Below are 22936 nucleotides of genomic sequence, written 5' to 3' on the forward strand. Positions count from 1 at the left end.
TTTGAACTGTCTGCAGCTACATTTTGAACAACTCTTAGCGTTCTAGTTACCCAGGAGTAATTATGTGTAATATTATTTGGTCAATGGCTACAATAAAGTTATACATATATGATTCTCATCTACTAAATATCTTACAAATCCCCACCTCGAGGATGAGATATTTTAAACGTTGATTCCTCGACTAAATCAATCTAGTTTCTACCAAGCATTGCTGTATTCTAAATTATGCATTGTTATAGAACGCCTAGAAACCCTACCGATTAGCCTATGCAGATAACATATCATAATCATTACAGTAAACGTTAATATCATTTGGTTGGGTAGGATAGGAACCTATGCATGGAGACAGAGTAAAGGGAAGCAAGGCTAGAAACAAAAGAGAGGAAGGAGAAAAGCAAAAGTAGAAGGCAGAGAAATCAAGGGTGTAAATCAAACAGGGCCATAGTAAATAAGAATTCTAAAAGGACAACAAGTTTTCAAAAATGAAGCCTGAAGGATTTGTGTCTTAATGCGAGGAGCATTCGTAATAAGGTGGATGAATTAGCTGCACAAATCGATTTAAACGGATATGATATAATTTGGATTGCAGAGACATGGTTCCAGTGTGACCAAGAATGGGAATTCAAAATCCAGGGGTATGCAATGTTCAGGAAGGACAGGAAAAAAGGAAATGGAGGTGGGGTGATATTGCTGGTTAAAGAGGAGATTAACACAATAGCAAGGAAGGATATTAACTCTGATGATGTGGAATCTGTATGGGCAGAGCTGAGAAATACCAAGGGGCAGAAATCGTTCGTGGGAATTGTATACAGAGCCGTAAACAGTAATGCTGAGGTTGGGGAGAGCATTAAATGGGAAATTAGAGACGCGTGCAATAAGGGCACAGCAGTTATAATGGGTGACATTAAATTACATATAGATTTGGCTAACCAAATTTGTAATAATACTGTGGAGGAGGAATTCGTAGAGAGTATACGGGATGGTTTCCTGGACCAATATGTCGAGGAACCAACAAGAGATCAGGCCATCTTAGACTGGGTATTATGTATTGAGAAAGGATTAATTAGCAATCTTGTTGTGTGAGGCCGCTTGGGGAGGAGCGATCATAATATCATGGAATTCTTCATTAAAACTGATAGTGAAGTAGTTGACTCAGAGACTAGTGTCCTCAATTTCAATAGAGGAAACTACGATGGTATGAGGCACGAGTTGTCTAGCATGGATTGAGGAACATTACTTAAAGGGTTGACGGTGGATAGGCAATGGCAAACATTTAACGATCGCATGGATGAAATACAGAATTTGTTCATCCCTGTTTGGAATAAAAATAAAACAAAAAAGGGGACTCAACCACGGCTAACAAGGGGAATTAGGCATAGCATAAGATCCGAGGTGAGGACATATCATTTGGCCAGAAAAAGCAGCAGACCTGAGGATTGGGAGCAATTTAGGATTGAGCAAAGTAGGACAAAGGGATTAATTAAGAGGGGGATATACATTATGAGAGTAAGCCTGCAGGGAACATAAAAACTGACTGTAAAATTGTCTAAAGATATGTGAAGAGAACATGTTTGGTGAAGTCAAGCGTGGGTCTCTTGCAGTCATAATCAGAGGAATTTGTAATGGGGAACAAATAAATGGCTGATCAATTAAATACATCTTTTAGTTCTGTCTTCACAAAGGAGGACACAAATAACCTCCCAGAGATGTCGGGGAACATAGGGTCTAATGAGAGTGAGGAATCGAATGAAATCAGTATTCATAGGGAAATGGTCTTAGGGATATTGATGGGATTGAATGTCGTTAAGTCCTCAGGGCCAGATAATCTATATCCTAGGGTACTTAAGGAAGTGGCCCCAGAAATAGTAGATGCATTACGAGTCATCTTCAAAAATTCTATAGACTCTGGAAAAGTTCCAATGGATTGAATGATAGCTAATGTAAACCCACTATTTAAAAAGTGTGGTAGAGAATAAGCGGTGAATTACAGACCAGTCAGCCTGACATCGGCAGTGGGGAAAAAGCTAGGGTCCATTATAAAAGATGTAATAGCAGAGCACTTGGAAAACAGTGACCGGATCGGACTAAGTCAACATGGATTTACAAAAGCTAAATCATGCTTGACTAATCCACTGGCATGTTTTGAGAATATAACTTGTAGAAACATAAGGGAGAACCAGTGGATGTGGTGTATTTTGACTTTCAGAAGGCTTTTGATAAGGTCCCACATAAGAGATTAGCCTGTTAATTTAAGGCACATGGGATTGGGGGTATGGTACTGTCCTGTGTAGAGACCTGGGTGGCAGACACGAAGCAAAGAGTTGCATTAACGGGTCTTTTTCTGAGTGGCAGGCTGTGACTAGTGGGGTAGCAAAAGGATCGGTGCTGGCTTTCACAATATATATAAATGATCTAGACAAGGGAACTAGATGTAATATCTCCAAATTTGCAGAAGACACAAAGGTGGGTGGGCGTGTGTGTTATGAGGAGGATGCAGAGAAACTCCAGTGCGATATGGACAGGTTAGGTGATTGGGCAGATGCATGGCAACAGCGGTTTATTGTGGATAAATGTGAGGCTATCTACTTCGGAGGCAAAAACAGGAAGACAGATTATTATCTGAACGGCAATAGATTGGGAGGAGTGGAAGTGCAATGAGACCTGGGTGTCCTTGTGCACCAGTCGCTGAAGTTAAGCATGCAGGTGCAACAGGCGGTTAAGAAGGCAAACGGTATGTGGGCATTCATAGCGAGAGGATTTGAGTACAGGAACAAGGATGTCTTGCTGCAGTTGTACAGGGCCTTGGTGAGACCACACCTTGAATATTGTGTGCAGTTTAGGTCGCCTTATCTGAGGAAGAATGTTCTTGACATGGAGAGAGTGCAGCGAAGATTCACCAGACTGATACCTGGGATGGCAGGAATGACATATGAGGAGAGATTTGGTCGATTAGGTTTATTTTCGCTAGAGTTTAGAAGAATGAGAGGGGATCTCATTGCAACTTATAAAATTCTAACAGGACTAGACAGACTAGGTGCAGGAAGGATTTTCCCGATGGTGGGGAGTCCAGAGCCAAGTGTCACAGTCTAAGGATAAGGGGTAAGCAATTTAGGACAGAGATGACGATGAATTACTTCAACCAGAGAATGGTGAACCTGTGGAATTCTACACCACAGAAGGCAGTTGAGGCCAATTCATTAAATATATTCAAGAAGGAGTTGGATATATTTCTTGAGGGTAAAGGGATCAAGGGATATGTGGAGAAAGCAGGGACAGGGTACTGAATTTGAATGATTAGACATCATCTCATTAATTGGTGGAGCAGGCTCGAGGGGCGAATGGTCTATTCCTGCTCCTATCTTCTATATTTCTATGATTGCCATTGAAATAATTCTGTACGGTGGGCGTTGTGCCACGTTATACGTGGTTTCCCACCAACTGCAACTCCCACGGGTCATAATCTCTTTCTGGGTTCTGTCATTGCTTTGTTGCATCTGAACTAAGTGTATTTGTGAAATCGAAGTTCTCTCTATAACGGCTTTAAGATTTAAGGATAGGTTTGGAATTGGATATCCGAAGTTAACCACTGCTCTCAGGGCTTCTGATTGCATTGAAAAATTCACTCTTAGATAGGTAATATTATGAATGATTACAGGTACGAGGGCTTGAATGCCTATTCGGACCGTTTGTGTGGGTTTAAAGCAATAGGTAGGATAATCTATTGGACTGTCATCCTGCCCATGCTGGTAATACCTAGCACGATTGGTGAGGCAATAGGTACCCATTTGTAGATAAACGTAATTCTTTCGGTCTAATCCCCACCTCTGCACATTCATACTCCAGAGGGGTGAGTCTGAGTCTAGTGTGAAACCACAGACTTGGTGTCCTGACATCGCAACTGCACATGTTAACCCCACTATATCGGTGCAACACCCCATATGAGGACTGTCCCCGGTGTTATTTCATTTAATCAGAGTGATGGGGGGGGGTGGGTGATACAAAAGACTTATGGAACCTTCCTTCTAGCATCCCTATCGATTCTACCTTAACTACTTCCCAAGGTCTCATATTATGTACCTGCTGCAGCTACAGTAAGACAGGAACGATTGGCTGACTGTCATAATCCCCATTTCCTCTCACTAAATATATTAATCCCTGTGTTCTTGCCTCCTGTACATTGTAGTCCTTATATAATGGAGCCACTTTCCAATCACGGAATCATTGACAAATGAGGGAACTCGGTTATGTTCTATTTCACTTAACACTGCCATCACTTGGTCCATCATGTAACTCCCATAAATTTAACATATCCTAGTCCTTGAGATGTCTTGTTCTGCTTTACGAATCCCTCTTGTCGCATTGTTAAAATGAACCTGCATTTGCCTGTATATTTCTGTTTTGTCTTGTGTGGTTATCAGCATATTCTCCAATTCCAGTATTCATGTTAGATAGAAGGCCTTTCAACTGTCTCCTCATTACCTCGTCATGTTCCCACATATTTTCTATATCTACCCTGTTCAAGGCAACGGTTCCTGCGGTGGGTCCTATCCCTAGCCATTCTCCCAGGCCTCTCTTTGTTCTCAAGTGGCTAATATTATGACCTGAAATGTTGACCATTACGTAAGCCCGTTCGACATCCCACGAACCCCATCTGTCTGGGGCATTCTTCTTATCTAAAATATCCTTAACCATTTTCCTCAACAAGTGGTCATTTTATCTGTGGTGTCCTGTAGGGCATACATTTCCGAGAAAGGGAATACCTGTAAAATTGAAGATTACCGGGATAACTTCGTACCGAACATCACTATACTATTGTTTGTAGGTACGGGTGACATTCAATCCGTTTGATGGTCCATTTGTTATTTGCTATTTTTATGCTTGTCGCATTTCCTTTGTAACCTTATCTCCTCTGTTCTTCCCCTGATTTCCATCTGTAGTACTTCTCCTTGCCTGGGTCTCTCTTTGTACTCCACATTAAAACATTCTATCATTCCTCTATGTGTTTTATCTATTTTGGTCCAATTCAGTGTATTCAAACTCTGTCCCAGGTATGGGATCCACACACTATCTGGTGTAATCTCAACCGCTTCGTCGAATCTGCACCCTAGATTTACAAACTATCCTTTTCCTAATTGAAACTTTGGGGTTACTTGATTATTTTCTTTAATACATAGACACGCTAATTTAAACCCTTCGCCCTCCCTGGCCCATAAACAGGTGATCCCATTGGTCGTATTATCGGGTTCACAATATTCACAGTACACATTCATATCGAATTCATCTCCTGAAGCCGCTCCTCATTCCAGTGATGACGTATCGTCGGTTGGCATCTTGACTCCTTTCCGGATGATGATAAAATTCAAAGTCTGGTAGATACCAACGAGCATCAGAAGTCCCACTATGTGTCTGAGTCCTGCCATTTTGGCCACCTGGAGGACATAACAGTGCAGTATTTATTCGTTCACAGTCTTTAACTGATTGATATGATACCATTTAATTACTTTTCTCTTTTCCACTCTCCCTTTACGTTACTCATTCAGATACATGGCTAGATTCAATGTATCCACTATTGAGAAGGATGCCTTCCATTTGGCGTCAAACGCATTTTCCTTTTTCCCATAATTTAATACCATGTCTTTATCACATATCTGACATTCAAAAGGTCAAATCTTCTGGTCAAATAGATTTTGATTCGGTTTTTAGATTTCCTTAAATTCTTTTTGCCATGCGTAAGTTAACTTCATTAATATGGGGCCAGCAATTCGGGTCGGAGGCTTCCCGTGGGTGCCTGCTTTTTCCATGCACAGCTGCTAGGGACATACCCGCGTGGAGAAAGCTGTAAAAAAATCTGAAGTTGCAGGTCTACACGCTGCCAATCCGGCGCACGCAATTGACCTCCGAACCCCTTCCTTCAAGGGAACGGAAGTTCCGGTTTCCAGCACATACGCAGTGCATGCATAACACCAGCACTTCCGTTGGCCTTGCCGGAGAGACCCAGCACGTACTCACCCGTGGGGCCCGAATTTCTGGCCCATGGTCTACTCTGCGCTCCAACTACGAGTGGTTACATGGTTGTTGCATGTGTGGGGTAGTGCCCGTCAAAGTTGAATGACGTGGAGTCATCATCAACCTCCCAGCCAATGCCTGGTAAGGTGATATCCCCGTGGTCCTATGTGGCTTGGACAGAATTGCCATTAAATACATGGGCAACATATTGACCAATTGAGTGGGGTGTTCTGTACACAATTTTCCCAACATGGATTTCAGTGTGCCATTCCCTCTTTCCACTATCCCGGATGATTGGGGATGGTGAGCTATATGTAGCTTATGTTAAATTCCCATAATTTCCTGTAATTTGGAAAAGACTTTACCAGTGAAGTGCGTGTCCTGATCACTGTCAACTTGAAGTGGCAGTCCCCACCTACAGAATTTCCTCTCTCAATAACAATCTGTCCTTGGTAAGCGCAGTGTTGGAATAGGAGGGGAAGGTCTCAATCCATTTAGTGAACTGATCGATAACAACGAGGGCATATTCAAAATTGCCCTGCGATGGTGGGAGGGGACCAACAAAATCAATTTTAACATGAGTCCAGGGCCCATCAGGGCCTGGTTGACTTCGAAGGAGGGTACAGTTGGAACAATGGGAGCGGTTCTGCTGCAAACAAGGTATGCATCGGGTAACATATATCGTTATAGTTTCCTTCATATTAGGTCACCAGGCTGTGGTGGCAATCATTGTGAAAGTGACTTCTGCCGAGTAATGACCTCCTACAGGGTGGGAGTGGATTAGGAACAAGAGTTCTTCTGCCAGGTGTGGGGGAATGCAGACAACCGGGTAGTTATCTGGGGCATTTTGATACATAATAATGGTTGCGAACCCTTTGTCATAAGAAGGATCTTGGGGGCCGATGCGGTGTGTGCCAGTAAGGGTTTACCTTGGTCATGCCAATTGATGACCATCTGATAGGGGCTATACTCTGTTTGAAGGGAAGCCAAATCGAGAGCTTTGCTAAATGCAGCAACTGCGATTACCTCCTCAAGTTTAGAGGGAGGGGATCACCGGTCAGGGCTGCTTCATTAGCAGCTACATCTGCCGCATTACTTCCCAGGGTGCGAGTGGACTCGACTCTCTTGTGGGCATTAAGCTTACCAATGTGACAAGGCATTTGTCGTGACTTTAGGGCCTGCAATATGAGAGTTAATCATGGCCCATGGGTTAGGGGTTTACCATCTGACGAGAAGTAGGAATTCTTTTGGTAGAGGGGAAGGGACAGCATTGCATTGATGGCATAGGCACTGTCAGACCAAATGTTTGTCGGGTAGCCAGAACTTTCTTGATCGGCGATGAGAAGGACCAAAATCTCTTCATATTGGCTTCAGTGTTTGTTACTTTTAAACTTGAGAGTCTTCTCAGGTAGGACCACAGCACATCCGGTATGAGGTGAGTTCTATGTGGTAGGAGGAGCCATCAACGTATACTTCAGAGGCTCCTTCTATTGGTGATTGCAAAACAGGATCGTACTCAAAGTCTATTAAAGGCAGTGGACACTTGTGAGGCTGTCCCTCGTACGCAAGCATCAGTAGTAAAAGAGTAGTCAATTTGGATGTTATATCAATATCACCTTGTAATAGTTCTGAAGTTCATTTACTGATGCGTTGGGATGAGATCAAAGAATTGCCTGGTTTGATAAGGAGGTTCAGTGCGGTGTGAGGGGAATGCAAGATGGTCCTCTGTAAGCCCAAATTGTAGGTAAAGTGTTGACTGGCCCAGAGCGTCGCCAGTAGGTGGCGCTCACACGCTGGCTAAGTCCGTTCGCCCCGTGCAAAAGCCCTGAGGCATATAGAGCGGTTGTAACCTGTCCAGTCATTCTTGACTTATCACCGCAGTCAGACTATGGTCGAAGGATGCGAACTCGAGATGGAAAGGCTATTTCGGGTCGGCTGATATCAACCAGGTAGCCTGCATAACACCTTGTTTTACTTTCTTAACTGCAGAGGTGTGATCTGACACCCACATGGAGGAAATTTGATCCTATTTTCCTTTTAGCAGTTCATAGAGGGGCTTTGCAAGTTCTGCAAATCCAGGAATAAAACTACGCTGGTATCCCACTAGTCCCAAAAACGATTGGAGCGCTGTCCTGGATACATGAAGCAGGAGTCGTTGAATGACCTCTATCTTGTGCTCGTCAGTAATTAGACCCTGTGGTGAGAATGTCACTCCCAAATAGGGGACCTGTTCCTGAACAAGCTGAGCTTTTCGAGCGTTAGTTTTCAAGCCTGCACTGCTTAACGGTGTTAAAATTCATCTAACAGTTCAAGGTATTCCTCGATTGTACTAGTAGCCAGTAGCAAGTCGTCGACATACTGAAGCAGACACTGCGGCTTAGAAAAAGCTTTCAGGATCCGTACCATTCTGGTATGCAAAATGGTCGGGGCGTTGTGCAAGCCTAGGTGTAGGCACGTCCACGTGTAACTCTGGTCCTCCAAGATGAAAGCACATTTATATTGATCCTCTGTTCTGACAGGAATACTCCAAAAGCCATTCGCAATGTCTAGAGTGGAGTACTAGTTAGGGTCTTTTGGGAGTTCTGATAATAAGGTCGACGCATCCTTAACGATAGGGGTGCTCTTGGGCTTAACCGTGTTAAGACTTTGGTAATCAATAGTGAGCCGCCAGCTATCATCTGGGTTCCGAACTGGCCAAGCTGCTGGATTAGTCGCGAAAGTGCCTGTTCTCAGAATGCCCTGTGATAAGAGGGAGTCAATGACGTCTATAATATAGGGATGACTTTCTTTGGGAATTGGTTATTGTTTAACAAAGGAGTGGGGCGGGCCATTAATCGTCTCCTCACACTCCATTCGACAGCAGTCATGCTTACTAGTGGAGAATGTGGGTGAGTGCTTTTGAATTAATACTTTGACTCGCTCACCTGTGTGATCTAGTGCCTCGTGCAAGCAAGTCCACTTAATCGCAAATACGGAGTGGGCATCCGATATTTCGATCAATTCACTACCTCCTGTCCCGATCAAAATACACCTCTGGTTGCAATCAATAATTGCCCCCTAAGTTTCCAAAACATTACTTCCCAATATGCCCCTTCCATCAGGAGGTGTCATCAAGACAGATTCATCAACATTCAAATCAATCCCGTTTTTTACACATAGTTATCATTTCTCCCTTAAAAGCAGAGGTTGACCTCCCATCAAAGCCTTGTAACGTCAAGCAGCCCTTGCCCCCCGCAGCATGGCGTTCAGGGTGTGGGGAATGCATGATGGTAACGGATGAATCGGTGTCAATAAGCATGATTTGTTGTCGGCCCCCCGTAGAACAACCAACATTTGTGGTCTCCGGTTAAACATCACATCGGAACCCCACTTCAGACAAAGAGGGGGCCGATGCCCTTCATTGGGCCAATGCCTGGGATCACTGTGGCTGTTCTCCAGCCGGATCCGAGATGGCCGCCACCCGATTAGCTCTTGTAACTAGGTGGGTGTTCAGAATGGCTGTTGCTTTACTCATTTCTCCGGGCAATTTATCTACCTTGGTCTCCAGGGGATCAGCGGATGTTATTGGTGGTGGTGGGGGTAGAGTTCCTTGTAAGAGAGGGTACCGTTGGCCCTGACTTCGGGGTTTCTTAAAAAAATTAGAATAGTGCCCAGGTCTCCCACAATTGTAACAATTTCCTTCTTCGACGTGTGTAGGGGGGTGCAGTGGGCATAACTGGCTCTTCTACCACACTAACAGGTTTATCTTCCACTTTGAGTTTTTTATACTACACTAACAGTTTCTTTTTGTTTACACTCCTCCCTTGCAAAAGTCCATGCCCGATTGGTGGTCTGGAGTAGTTCAGGCCACTCAGTCACAGGTGAGAGCGTGTGTGCTAGAGCGTGCCTCAATGAGCTTTGTAAGCCATTCAAGAATTGTTAATTGAACGGTACCTGGTCCTTCCCTTCTTCATCGGAGTCAGGAGCAACCTTTTGGGTTCCCCATATACCGTGTAGAGCCAATCACTCTATACAGTGGGTGATTCTCCTGATCTCTGTGTTGTTTGATAACATTGCTTAGCCATATCCTTGCTGTTAATGCCTAACTGTTCCTGAGTGGATCCATGACTACTGTCGAGGTAGTGCCAATATTAAAAACCAGGAACGGAAGATTTTGCCGTATCTTGGGGTTGGTGGAAGCGAGGAGGATGCATTTCAAATCGGCGTCCTCTAATTCGCTGTGTCCCCGCCTCTAAGCAGTCCATCGAACTTTAACATCGATGGGGCACTCGTATCTTGTTATGGGGCCTAACTCATGAACACAAGCTTGTACTTCGACAGCATTGAGGGGAACGGAGCGCTTCTCGGAGGCAGTTTCCACCCCCTTGTCATTATAGGCCTGGGTTCTAACTATGACATTCCCAGGGACCGACTGCCTCTCCTCATGGATGGAGGACAACCCGGGGTCTCCCGAACCATCATGTCGGCCGTGCTGATATGCCTTGCATTCGAGTGCATCCCGGTCTATCATTTCTCCTCCTCCTGCTGCTCCCACAGCTGAAGCATACGACCTGGCAGTAACAGCAGCCACAACAGCCTCCCGTTTTCCCAGCTTTACCTCTAGTTCGTATATCTTCAACCTACACTGAGTGTGATCCATCTCTCCATAACGACGCTTGTGAGCTTCCCTAAATGTGCCTCTGCCATCTTGTAGATCATGTTTAAGATTCTCCCTCTCTATCTCACAAGATTGTAACGCCTGTTTGGTTTCTTCTAGTACACGCATGGCGCTGACTGCCTGGACTGCACACATGCTCTTCTGTTGCAGAACAACTGCAGCTTGAGAGGTCTGGCTCTCAAAGTCAGTAAATCGCTTTTTCAAATCTCCCACTTCCTGAACCTGATTTCTTTATAGGTCTTCCCGCTCCAGCTCTTGCTGCTTCCGTAAGTCCACCAGCTCCTGCCTATGATTGTCTTCTTACTCATTGTGTTGTGCTCTTAGCTCTTCTATCTCTTTACTTTGTTTCTTAGAGTACTCATCATCTCTATGAGCACAGTAAAATACTGCATAGGCGAGTATCCTAGTCGCCTTATCACTTTTAATCTTTTTTAGATCCACACGTTCCTGAATAAAGTTTATCACTTCGTCAAAGTTAACTCGGTCTTCTTTGCATAAACACTCCGCCAATATTACCTGTACTTGCTCCTCACAGGCACCTCTTTCTAACTTATTCTTGTACATGTTAACAAAACTTTTATTAGTCATCTTGTTGTTTTCTTAACAGATCTCTAACATCTATAACTATCGGCGCACAATTCACGGGCACTCCCCACGAAGGGTTATCCCTCACAAAGAGAAGCAGCTGATCAGGAGGCTGCACTCGAGGTCTGGTCTATCAAACAATACTAGCCGCTTTGGCTCGTCCCATCTGGGGTGCCACCTATGAGTCTTCAGTATGACCTCTCAGAGTTCTTGGACAAGACAGAAATAGGCAGCAGCCAGTATGTTTGAGCAATAGATCAGATTTATTAAGCTAACAGCGTAATCAATACTTAACATTCGGCGATAGTCACGAATTGTTCGCAGCCCTTGGTTTCTGGAGCCCTTCGGACATAGGCAACATCGTCCCGGGTCTGTTCCTTATCTTTACAGCAAAACTCTGTGTGAAACTGTTCTTTGAATATCGAGGTTTTTACCCATTCCTTATCAACAGTTCGGTTGGCCAGTGTCCCTATATGGTTTTTAACAAAATCACCTTCTTTAATTGGTTCTAATGGTTAAAATACCATTGTCACTCAGGTTAATGTAGTGTCCGTGTGTTGATAAAGACACTGAAGACAGGAGTTGGTTCATCGGTGTTAACTAAGCAAAGTCTGGGGAGTGGGGTTCTAATGTATATACACAATATACAGGCTTATATAGCCCGAGTGGCAATTACCGGCATTACAGCACACCTGGGGCTCTTAAAGGCACATACACTACAATTCCTCCCCTTTTAGCGAACCAGTACATCATATTTTAAGTAATTATTAATTACATGTTATAAGAAAAATAATATACACATTGTTGTAGTTAATTAATTATAAGTCAGTCTCTCAGGAGGCTTCCTGACTCAGTCCGGATAACGCCTCGGGGGTGTAGTAGTTTCTGGTGGTGTAGTAGGTTCTGCAAGGCTGATTCGGCTTGAATGCCAGTGTCGGGTTCATCGGGTTCCAGTATCACTGGATCGGAGGTAGATATGGGTATCTCTACTTCATCGTTAGACATATAGAGTTGTGGTGTAGGTTGTCCCTTTTTGGATGACTTTATGATTTGGTCAGCATGGCGCCTTATTATGCTTTCTCCGATGTCCACGGTATACTTCAGTGGTTCTAGTCATGTACAGATAGTTCCAGGCTGCCATTTCTCGGTACGGCAGTCCCGGGCCAAAATTTGTTGACCTATCTGGAAGGTTCTAGTTGGCCTTTCATTCATGCCTTGAAACTGTCGGTTCTCCACGTCCCTTCTGATGTTGGGCTTGACCAAATCCAGCCGGCATCTTAGGTTTCTATTGAAGAACATCATGGCGGGAGTTTGGTTGGTAACCATATGTGTTGCATTCCTGTATGCGAATAAGAAGTTATCCACCTTGTGCTGAAGTTTTATGTCTTCATTACCCAAGCATCTATGGCCTTCTTGAAGGTCTGGACAAACCTTTCAGCCAGTCCATTGGTGGCGGGATGGTATGGGGCAGACGTGTAGTGCTTAACCCCATTGCTTTTTAAGAACTTCCTGAATTCTTCGGACAAAAATTGCGGTGCATTATCAGAACAGATCTGTTCCGGCAGCCCATTCCTGGCAAATATGGTCCTTCATACTGTGATGGTTTATTCCGTGGTGGTGGAGGACATCTTTATTACCTCCGGCCACTTGGAGTGTGCATCAACCGCGATTAAGAACATTGAGTCCATAAATGGACCAGCAAAGTCGATGTGCAGCCTTTGCCAGGGAGATGAGGGCCACTCCCATGATGTAGAGGGGCTTGTGGAGGAGCGTTTTGGACCTTCTGGCATCCTAGGCAACTCTTGGTCATTTCTTCGATGTCTCCATCGATACCTGGACACCATACAAGCGCCCTAGCTAGGTTCTTCATTTTCACTCCATCCAGATGCCCCTCGTGAAGCTCCTTTAGCACTTTATCCTGGAGTTTGGGTGGAATCACCACTCTGGATCCACACATCAAGGTTCCTCGGCACACTGACAGCTGTTCTCTTCTTTGCGAGAATGCTGGCAACAGTGGATCGCCATGTGCCGGCCATCCCTTCACTCTTAATTCGTAGACACGTGAGAGAGTCGGGTCATTTCTCGTCTCCCTTTCAATGGCAGAATTTGTTACTGGTAGACATTCCACTATGGTAGAGTGGAACATCTCTACTGGGTCTACTGTAGGTGCCTCTTCTTTCATTGGCAAAGGTAGGCGTGATAAACCGTCAGCATTCCCATGCTGTTTTGATCCTTTGTATTCTATGTTGTATTGGTGTGCCCCTAGAAAAAGGGGCCACCTCTGTAGCCTTTGCGCTGTCATAATGGGAACTCCCTTTTTAGGGTTGAATATGGAGATGAGGGGTTGATGGTCAGTGAACAAGGTAAATTTTTGTCCGTGTAGGTAATGGTTGAATTTCTTCACTCCCCATACCAGGCTGAGTGCTTCCCTATCGATTTGGGCATAGTTACGCTCAGCTGAGTTTAATGAGCGTGACGCAAAAGCTATCGGCCGTTCTGAGCCATCAGGGAATTTATGGGATAATACTGCGCCTATGCCGTAAGGGGATGCATCGCACACCAGTCTGATTGGCAGTGATGGGTTGTAATGAGCCAAAACTCCTTCAGATGTGATTAAGTCTTTGCATTTATGGAAGGCACGTTTACAGTCTTCGTTCCATTTCCAAATCACTCCTGTTTGTAGAAGTTCATTAAGAGGGTGTAGAAGAGTTGATAAGTTCGGTAAAAATTTATGATAATAATTTATTAATCCCAGGAACGACCTTAATTGTGAAACATTTTCAGGTGCTGGGGCTTTTATCACCGCTTCAATTTTTTCAAGTGACTTATGCAACCCTTCATTATTAATTATGTTGCCACAATATGATATCTGATTTTGGAAAAATTCGCACTTGGGGCGATTTGCTCGTAGGCCCCGTTCTTTCAGCCTAGTGAGCACCTGCTCCAAATTGGCAAGGTGCTCGTTGTCATTTTCTCCTGTTACAAGGATGTCGTCTAGGTAGCATTGAGTCCCCGGAATCCCTTGCATGACTTGCTCCATAGCTCTTTGCCAGATAGCTGGAGCTGATGCTGCTCCAAAAGCCAGTCAATTGTACTGGTACAGGCCTTTGTGTGTGTTTATCGTGAGATACTTTTTAGAGGCCTCCTCAACTTCCATCTGTACATATGCCTGTGCCAAGTCAATTTTGGTGAAGCGTTTCCCTCCTGATAGTGAGGCGAAAATATATTTCATCCTCGGAAGAGGATACTGTACTGTGTGAAGGACCGGGTTTACAGTCACCTTGAATTCTCCACAGATGCGAATTTTTCTCTGTTCCTCAGATTTATCATTATGCAATGCTTTTTTCATGACTAGAACGATGGGTGTTGCCCACTCGCTCCAATCTATTTTGGATAATACGCCTGCATGTTCCAAATTCTCCAGCTCTGCCTCGACTGCTGGAAGAATTGCATCTTGCCTTAAAAAAATTGGGAATTGCTGCATCTTCCACTTTTATTGAGGCGGTGATGCCTTTCAAGGTTCGTAGTTGCTCTTGAAACACTTCTTTGGCGTTAGCCAAGATGTCTTTTAATCGTTCAGGTATGATGTCATCCTTGTTTTTTTTCTTACTGGTCACCGTCAGTGCCTGAATGGAGTGCCAGTCTAAACGTATCTTTCTGATCCATTCACATCCCAACAACGATGGACCACCATCTTGTAGAATGTATAAATACAACTTTTGTATTTCTTTGCCGTTGTATACAACAGACACCCTTATTTTTCCTTTGGGCTATACTTTCTGCCCCGTATATGTTTTTAAGATAATGGATGTGTCTTTTAGAGGTATATGCGAAAATAGCCTCTCGTAATCCCGTCGATTTATTACAGTTAGAGCTGATCCTGTATCTAGCTCCATTTTAACTGGGGACCCTGCTATCGTGAGTGTAACCCAAATGGTTTGGTAATCATCTTTGGCAAGTACATTATGTAATTTGAGACAGCTTAGTCTCTTGTTCTCGGAGTCGCTATCGCTCTTCTGTTCTTTGGAGCTACTGTCCGTCATCATTTGTACCTTCCTGTGCTTTCCTTTATTGATTTTTATTTTCTGTTTGTGGATTTTTTTTACCAGATCGGCATACCCGTGCAATGTGTCCAATCTTTCCGCATTGCCTGCAAGCTTTGCCGTTGAACCAGCAGTCCCTCTGGTTATGGGTGGATCTGCCGCAGCGATAACATCTTTTGAAACCCTGTGTCATTTCATGGGTGCCGAAGTCTTGTCTATTTTGTGTATCTCTGCAGCTCCTCTTGCTGCTGCTTCGTATGATACAGCCATAATGAAAGCTTTGTCCAATGTTAAATCTTTTTCAGAAGGCAGCCTTTTTTGTGTTCCTTCACTTAAGAGACCACAAACGAATTTGTCTCGAAGATAATCTGATAGTCCTGCCCCGAATTGGCAGTACTTTGATAGCTTTCTTTATTCGGTTAGGTAATCAGCGTTACTTTCATTCTTGTGTTGATTTCTCTTGAAGAATTTGAATCGCTCCGCTATCAGCAGCGGTGTTGGGTTTAAGTGTTCCTGTAGGGTATCAACAATTTCTTTAAAATTCTTGTCCTTTGGTTTGGCTGGAGTGAATAAATTTCGTAACAGCCGGTATGACTTTGCGCCCATTAGGTTCAGCACTACTAAATCTTTTTTTTATCTTCTATTCCATTTGCAGTGCAATATACCTCTACTCTTTCCACGTATGTAATCCAAACCTCTATTTCACTATCAAAAGCATCAATATTGCCAGACTTAGGCATTTCAGAAAAGATACGGCGCTTCCCGCGTTTTTCTTTCTATTCTGCAGCAAAGATATGGCGCTTCCCATGCTTTCCCGCCGCTGCTGCCGATGACAACGCTGTTTCCCGCGGTTTCCGTTCTTTTTGTTTAATTTACAGTTGGAGACTCGTTCCAGCCGGACTTTCTCTCCAGGTCTGAACGTTGACCTGCTTGCCGCGCCGGCTGTCTCCCGAGTGCTCCCTCCCAGTCCGTTATTGCTTGCCTCCGATTTCGCTGCCTGTCTCAGCTATAGAGCCAGCCGCTGGAGCCCCAGCCTCATGTCCAGGAAGGATTAGCGCAGTACCTGCCACCAGCTTGGCCAGCTGGTGAAACCACAGCTTCTCTCACTTTCTTGAGTCTTCTGGACGCCCGAGGAATCGATGTCCTTGAGGTGCTGCCGAATTGCAGGTAAGTCCGTTTCCACTTCATCGCCACTGTGGTGTCCGTGTGTTGATAAAGACACTGAAGACAGGAGTTGGTTCATAGGTGTTTACTGAGCAAAGTCTGTGGGGGGTTCTAACGGATATACACAATATACAGGCTTATGTAGCCCGAGTGGCAATTACCGGCATTACAGCACACCTGGGGCTCTTAAAGGCACATACTCTACAGTTAAGGCTAGTAAACTGGCCACTCCTTTTCCAGTACATTTCCATGAACGCTGTTCTGCTGTCGTGTAATCTTGTTTACAGCTTTTCACCCATTGGAATTTACCATATCTCTTTCATTTCATGCCTCATGCAGTACAAGGCCTTTCTCGACACCAAGGGCCCAGATCATTTCAGTGGTGTTCCACTAGTCTTGATGTATCAAGACTATCTGACTTTAATCTGCCAGATAAATACATTATCTTCCATGACCTCTCATTTATTGGAATTTATACTAATTATTCTTTAACTATTGTTGCAATTATTTTTGTTAAGCGAGTTCTAAGTTCTAACGGCATTATGATATGTTTTCTTAGCAATTTAATTATCTGACCTTCACTTGCAGCCTGTGGCTGTTTGTTATCAAAACTTAATCAAAACTGCTTCTGAACTTTCTGCAGTTATAGCTTTCTAGTGAACCAGGAGTAACTAAGGATAATATTATTTTGTCAATGTCTACACTTAAAGTTATACATATATGATTCTCATCTACTAAATATCTTTAAATAGCAGCTATTCGTAGAGTGGCACACTCTGAAACACACCCCACCCTCACTGTAACACTCTGATATATCCCACACCCCTCACTGTAACACTCTGATATACCTACACGCCTCACTGTAACACCTCAATATACCCCATACCCCTCAATTTAACTCAGACATAGCCCACATCTCTCAATGTAACACGCTGATATACCCCACAGCCCTCACACTAAAACACTGATTTAAAATATCCCACCTCAGTGTAACACACTGGTAAAATCCACACCCCTCACTGTAACACTCTGATATAGCCCACACCCCTCACTGTAACGATATACCCCACAGCCATCACTGTAACACTCTGATAGAGTGCACACCCCTCACTCTAACACTCTGATTTAAAACATCATACCTCAGTGTAACACTCTGATGTAATCCACACCCCTCAGAGTAACACTCTGATATAGCCCACACCCGTCACCATAACACACTGATATAGCCCACACCCCTCATTATAACACTCTGATATACGCCGCAGCCCTCACAGTAACACTCTGATATATCCCACACCCCTCACTGTAACACTCTGTTATACCCCACGCGCCTCACTGTAACACTCTGAAATACCCCACAGCCCTCAGTGTAACACTCTGCTATACTCCACATTCCTCACTGTAACAATATCTGATATAACCCACACCACTCACTGTAACTCTCTGATATATTCCACACCCCTCACTGTAATAACCTGATATACACCACAGCCCTCACTGTAACCCTCTGATATACCCCACAGCATTCACTGTAAAGCTATCTGATATAGGCCATACGCATCACTTTAGCAATCTGAGATATGCCAATACCCTCACTGTAGCACTCTGATATACCACACCACCGGTAACATTCTGATACATCACACACACCAGTAACACTCTGATATACGACGTACACGTAACATACTGATATACCCAAACCACCATAACGGTCTGATACACACCACTCACCTCATTGTAACACTCAAATAGATCTACCCTCTCAATGAAACATTTCAATATTCCCCACAGCTCTCAGTGTGACACTTTAATATAGCCCAAACGCCTCACTTTAAAACTCTGATTTAAAACATCACACCTCATTGTAACACTCTGATACATAATGATATAACCAACATATCTCACTGTAATACTCTAATATACGCCGCACACACGTAACTCTCTGATATACACCACAGCCCACACTGTAACATACTGAAATAGCCCACAACCCTGTAACACATTGATATACCGCACACCTCTGACTGTAACATTCTGATATAGCCCAAACCCCTCACTGTAACACGCTGATATAACCCACAGCCTTCACTGTAACACTGATATACCCCACACTCCTCACTGTAAAACTCTGATATATGCCACACTCCTCACTGTAACACTCTGATATACCCCACACTCCTCACCTCCTCACTGTAACACTCTGATATAGCCCACACACCTCACTGTAACTCTCTGATGTAGCCCTTGCCATCACTGTAACACTCTGGTATAACCCACATCTCTCACTGTATCACTCTGATAACCCTACACCCCTCACACTAGCACTCTGATAAATCCACACCCCTCAGTGTAACAGTCTGATATAACTGACACGCCTCACTGTAGCACGCTGATATATCCCACACCCTCGTAACACACTCTTTCTGCCCAAAGCGCTCTCTGTAACACTCCCATATACCCCACACCCCTCACTGTAACACTCTGATATACCACATACCCTCGTAACACACATCTCACTGTAACATTCTGATATACACCACACCACTCACTCTAACACTGATATATAACCCACATATCTCACTGCAATGCTCTGATATACCCCACACCCTCGTAACACTCTCTTAATGCCCACACACCTCACTGTAACACGCTGATATACACCACATCTCTCACTGTATCACTCAGATAAACCCCACACCCCTCACACTAAAACTCTGATATCGCTCACACCCCTCAGTGTAACGCTCTGGGATACCCCATACCCCTCATTTTAATAGTCTGATATACCACACACCCCTCAGACAAACACTCTGGTATCCCTAACACCACTCACTCTACAAAGAGATGTAATCCAAACCCTTCACCGAAACACTCTGATATGCCCTACATCCATAACTTTAACACTCTGATATGCCCCACATCCATAAATGGAACATTCTGATATAGTGCACACCTCTATTTGTAGCCCTCTGATATAATCTACACCCGTCAATGTAACAGTATGATATACCCTACACCACTCACTTTAACACTCCAGTGTAAACCCACTCCCCTCTCTATAGCACTCTGATATACCCCACACATCCCTCTCTGTAACACACTGATATACACCACAACTCTCACGGTAACACTCTGATATATTCCACACCCCTCGTTGTAACACTCTGATATACCCCTCACTATAATCCTCTCTTGCATATCCCAAACCTCTCACTGCAATACAACGAGATACACCAATTAACTCACTGTAACACTGTGATATACCCCACGGTCCTCACTGTAACACACTGATATACACCACATCCCTCACTGTAAAACTCTGATATAACCCACACCAATCAAAGTAGCAATCTGAACTATGCCAATAGCCTCACTGTCGCACTCTAATATGCCATACAGCCCCGGAACACTCTGATATACCACACCCCCGTAACGCACTGATGAACCTCACTCCCCTCACTGTAAGACTCTAATATGTCCCACACCCCTCAATGAAACACTCTAATATATCCCACAACCCTCACTTTAGCACACTGATACAGCCCGAACCCCTCACTGTATCACTCTGATTTTAGACATCACAGCTCACTGCAGCACTCTGATATACCATGATATAAACAACATATCTCACTGTAGTACATTGATATACCCCACACTCCTCAATGTAATACTCTGATATACCCCACACCCCTCACTGTAACGCTATCTGATATAACCCAAACCCATCAATGTAACAATCTGAGATACGCCAATGCCCTCATTGTAGCACTCTGACATACCACACACCCCTGTGAAAATCATAGGTTCCCCACAGCCCTCACTGCAACATTTTGATATTAGACCAAGCCCCTCACTCTAACACATCGATTTAAAAGATCACAACTCAGTGTAACACTCTGATACACTATGATATACACAACATTTTTACTGTAAGACTCTGCTATACGCCACACACACGTAACTCTCTGATATACAACACTCCCGACACTGTAACACTCTGATAGACCACAACCTCGTAACACACTGATATACCGCACACCTCTGACTGTAACACACTGATATACCGCACACTCATCACTGTATCACTGATATACCGACAACCCTCACTGTAACTTTCTGATAAACCCACATAGTTCACTGTAATACTGATATACCCCATATCTCTCACGCTAACACTCTGATAAACCCACACTCCTCAGTTTAACACTCTGATATAATCCACACACCGCACTGTAGCACGCTGATATACCCCATACCCTTGCAACACGCTCTTGCAGCCCACATCCCTCACTGTAACATTCTGATATATCCCGTACCCCCTTAAAACAATGATATAACCCACGCCACTCTCTGTAACACTGTGATAAAGCCCACATATCTCACTGCAACGCCGTGATATACCCCACGCCCTTGTAACACACTCTTACTGCCCACACACCTCACTGTAACACACTGATAAAACTCACATCCCTCAGTGTAACACTTTCGTATTCCTCACACACCTCACTGTAACACGCTGATATGCAGCACATCTCTCACTGTATCACTCTGTTATACCCCACACCCCTCACACTAACACTCTGATAAAACTCAGATCCCTCAGTGTATCACTCTGATATTCCCCACACCCCTCACACTAACACGATGATAAACTTCACATCCCTCAGTGTAACACTCTGGTGTTCCCCACACCCCTCACTGCAACACTCTGATATAACCCACACCCCTCACTGTAAAGCATTGCTATAGCCCACAACCCTCACTGTAACACTCTGATATACCCGACATCCATAACTGTAACACCCTGATATAGCTCACACCCCTCTCTATAGCACTTTTATATAACCCACACTCGTCACAATAACAGTCTGATATACCACACACCCCTGCATTTAACACTCTGATGTAAACCCACTCCCCTCTCTATAGCACTCTGCTATACACCACACTTCCCTCACTGTAACACACCGATATACCCCACACCCTTCACGGTAACACTTTGATATATTCCACACGCCTCGCTGTAACACTCTGCTATACCCCTCACTCTAATGCTCCCTTGCCAATACCAAACCTCTCACTGCAACACAACCATATACACAACACACCTCACTTAACATTCTGAAATACCCCACAGCCCTCAATTTAACACTCAGATATACCTCACAACCCTCACTGTTACAGTCTGCTATAACTCACACCCCTCAACTGTAACACTCTGATATGATCCACACCACTCACTGTAACACTCTGGTATACCCCACAACCATCACTGTAATACTCTGATATACTCCACACCCCTCACTGTAACACTCTGATATAACCAACAACCTTCACTGTAACACACTGATATACTCCACACCCCTCACTGTAAGACTCTGATATACACCACAACCCTCACTGTAACACTCTGCTATACCTCACACCCCTCAGTGTAACACTCTGATATACTACACACCACTCACTGTAACACTCTGATATACCCCACACCCCCCACTGTAATACTTTGATATACTCCACACCCCTCACTGTAACACTCTGATATATGCCTCACTCTGGTCTGTTACTCCCCACATCACTCACTGTTGTCACTGCCACTGTTATCCCATTGGCTTCAATTTTGGTAATATGTGATAGATTATCAACCATATTTTGTAAGGATTGGCAAATTGGGAAAGTGTGAGTGGTATCAATTATACAACCATAGAATTAGTGGACCAAGTTGTGTTGACAATTTGTTTACGGAGTTTGATGCCCCACTCTGATCCTGGATTCAATCCATGAATTACAGAATCATTGATGTTATTCCTATTTTATTATTTCTATCTCTTTGTTCTCGGGATATGGGTGAAGCTCTCAAGGCTGGTATTACCTGCGCATCCGTATTTACCCATGAGACAATGGTGGGCCATCATCTTGAGCTGCTGTGTTCCGTGTTGTGAAGGTGCTCCAACAATACACTTTCAGAAGGAATTTCAGGCGTTTGAGCCAGTGTCGATGAAGGAACAGTGATATATTTGAATGGTTATTTAGCACAGTGGTTATGTTGCTGGACTAGTACAACGGATGAATGATCCAAATTTCAAAATCCCACCAGCTGGAGAATTTAAATTCAATTAATTCAACAAATCTGGAATAAAGAGCTAGTATCAGTAATCGTGATGACGAAAGTACCGGAATGTCTTAAAAGCCAATCTGGTTCACTGATGTGCTTTAGAGAATGAAATCTGCCATCCTTACCCGGTCTGGCCGAAATGTAACTCTCGACAATGTGGTTGCTTCTTCACTGCCCTCTGAAAAGGCCCAGCAAGACACTCGTTAGTCTCAGGTGGCTCACCACCACCATCTCAAGGGCAATCATGCTGGGCAATAAATACTGGCCTTGTCAGCCTCACTCACATCCAAAGAATAAATACTTAAAAATATTTATTAATTTTCATAATTGTTTAAAAATGCCTCTTAATGTTTTATTAATCGTCAT

The 22936-nt window shown here is 44.0% G+C and overlaps 1 pseudogene; it reads left to right on the forward strand.

The window, feature by feature from the left end:
- The first annotated feature begins 335 nt into the window (after positions 1 to 335).
- LOC147087460 (uncharacterized) lies at positions 336 to 8091 on the forward strand (annotated as a pseudogene).
- The last annotated feature ends 14845 nt before the right edge of the window (positions 8092 to 22936 follow it).

Source organism: Somniosus microcephalus, unplaced genomic scaffold, assembly GCF_052327205.1.
Source record: "Somniosus microcephalus isolate GS21.2 unplaced genomic scaffold, FLI_Smic_1.0 unresolved_chr5, whole genome shotgun sequence".
NCBI classification, from domain to species: Eukaryota; Metazoa; Chordata; class Chondrichthyes; order Squaliformes; family Somniosidae; genus Somniosus; species Somniosus microcephalus.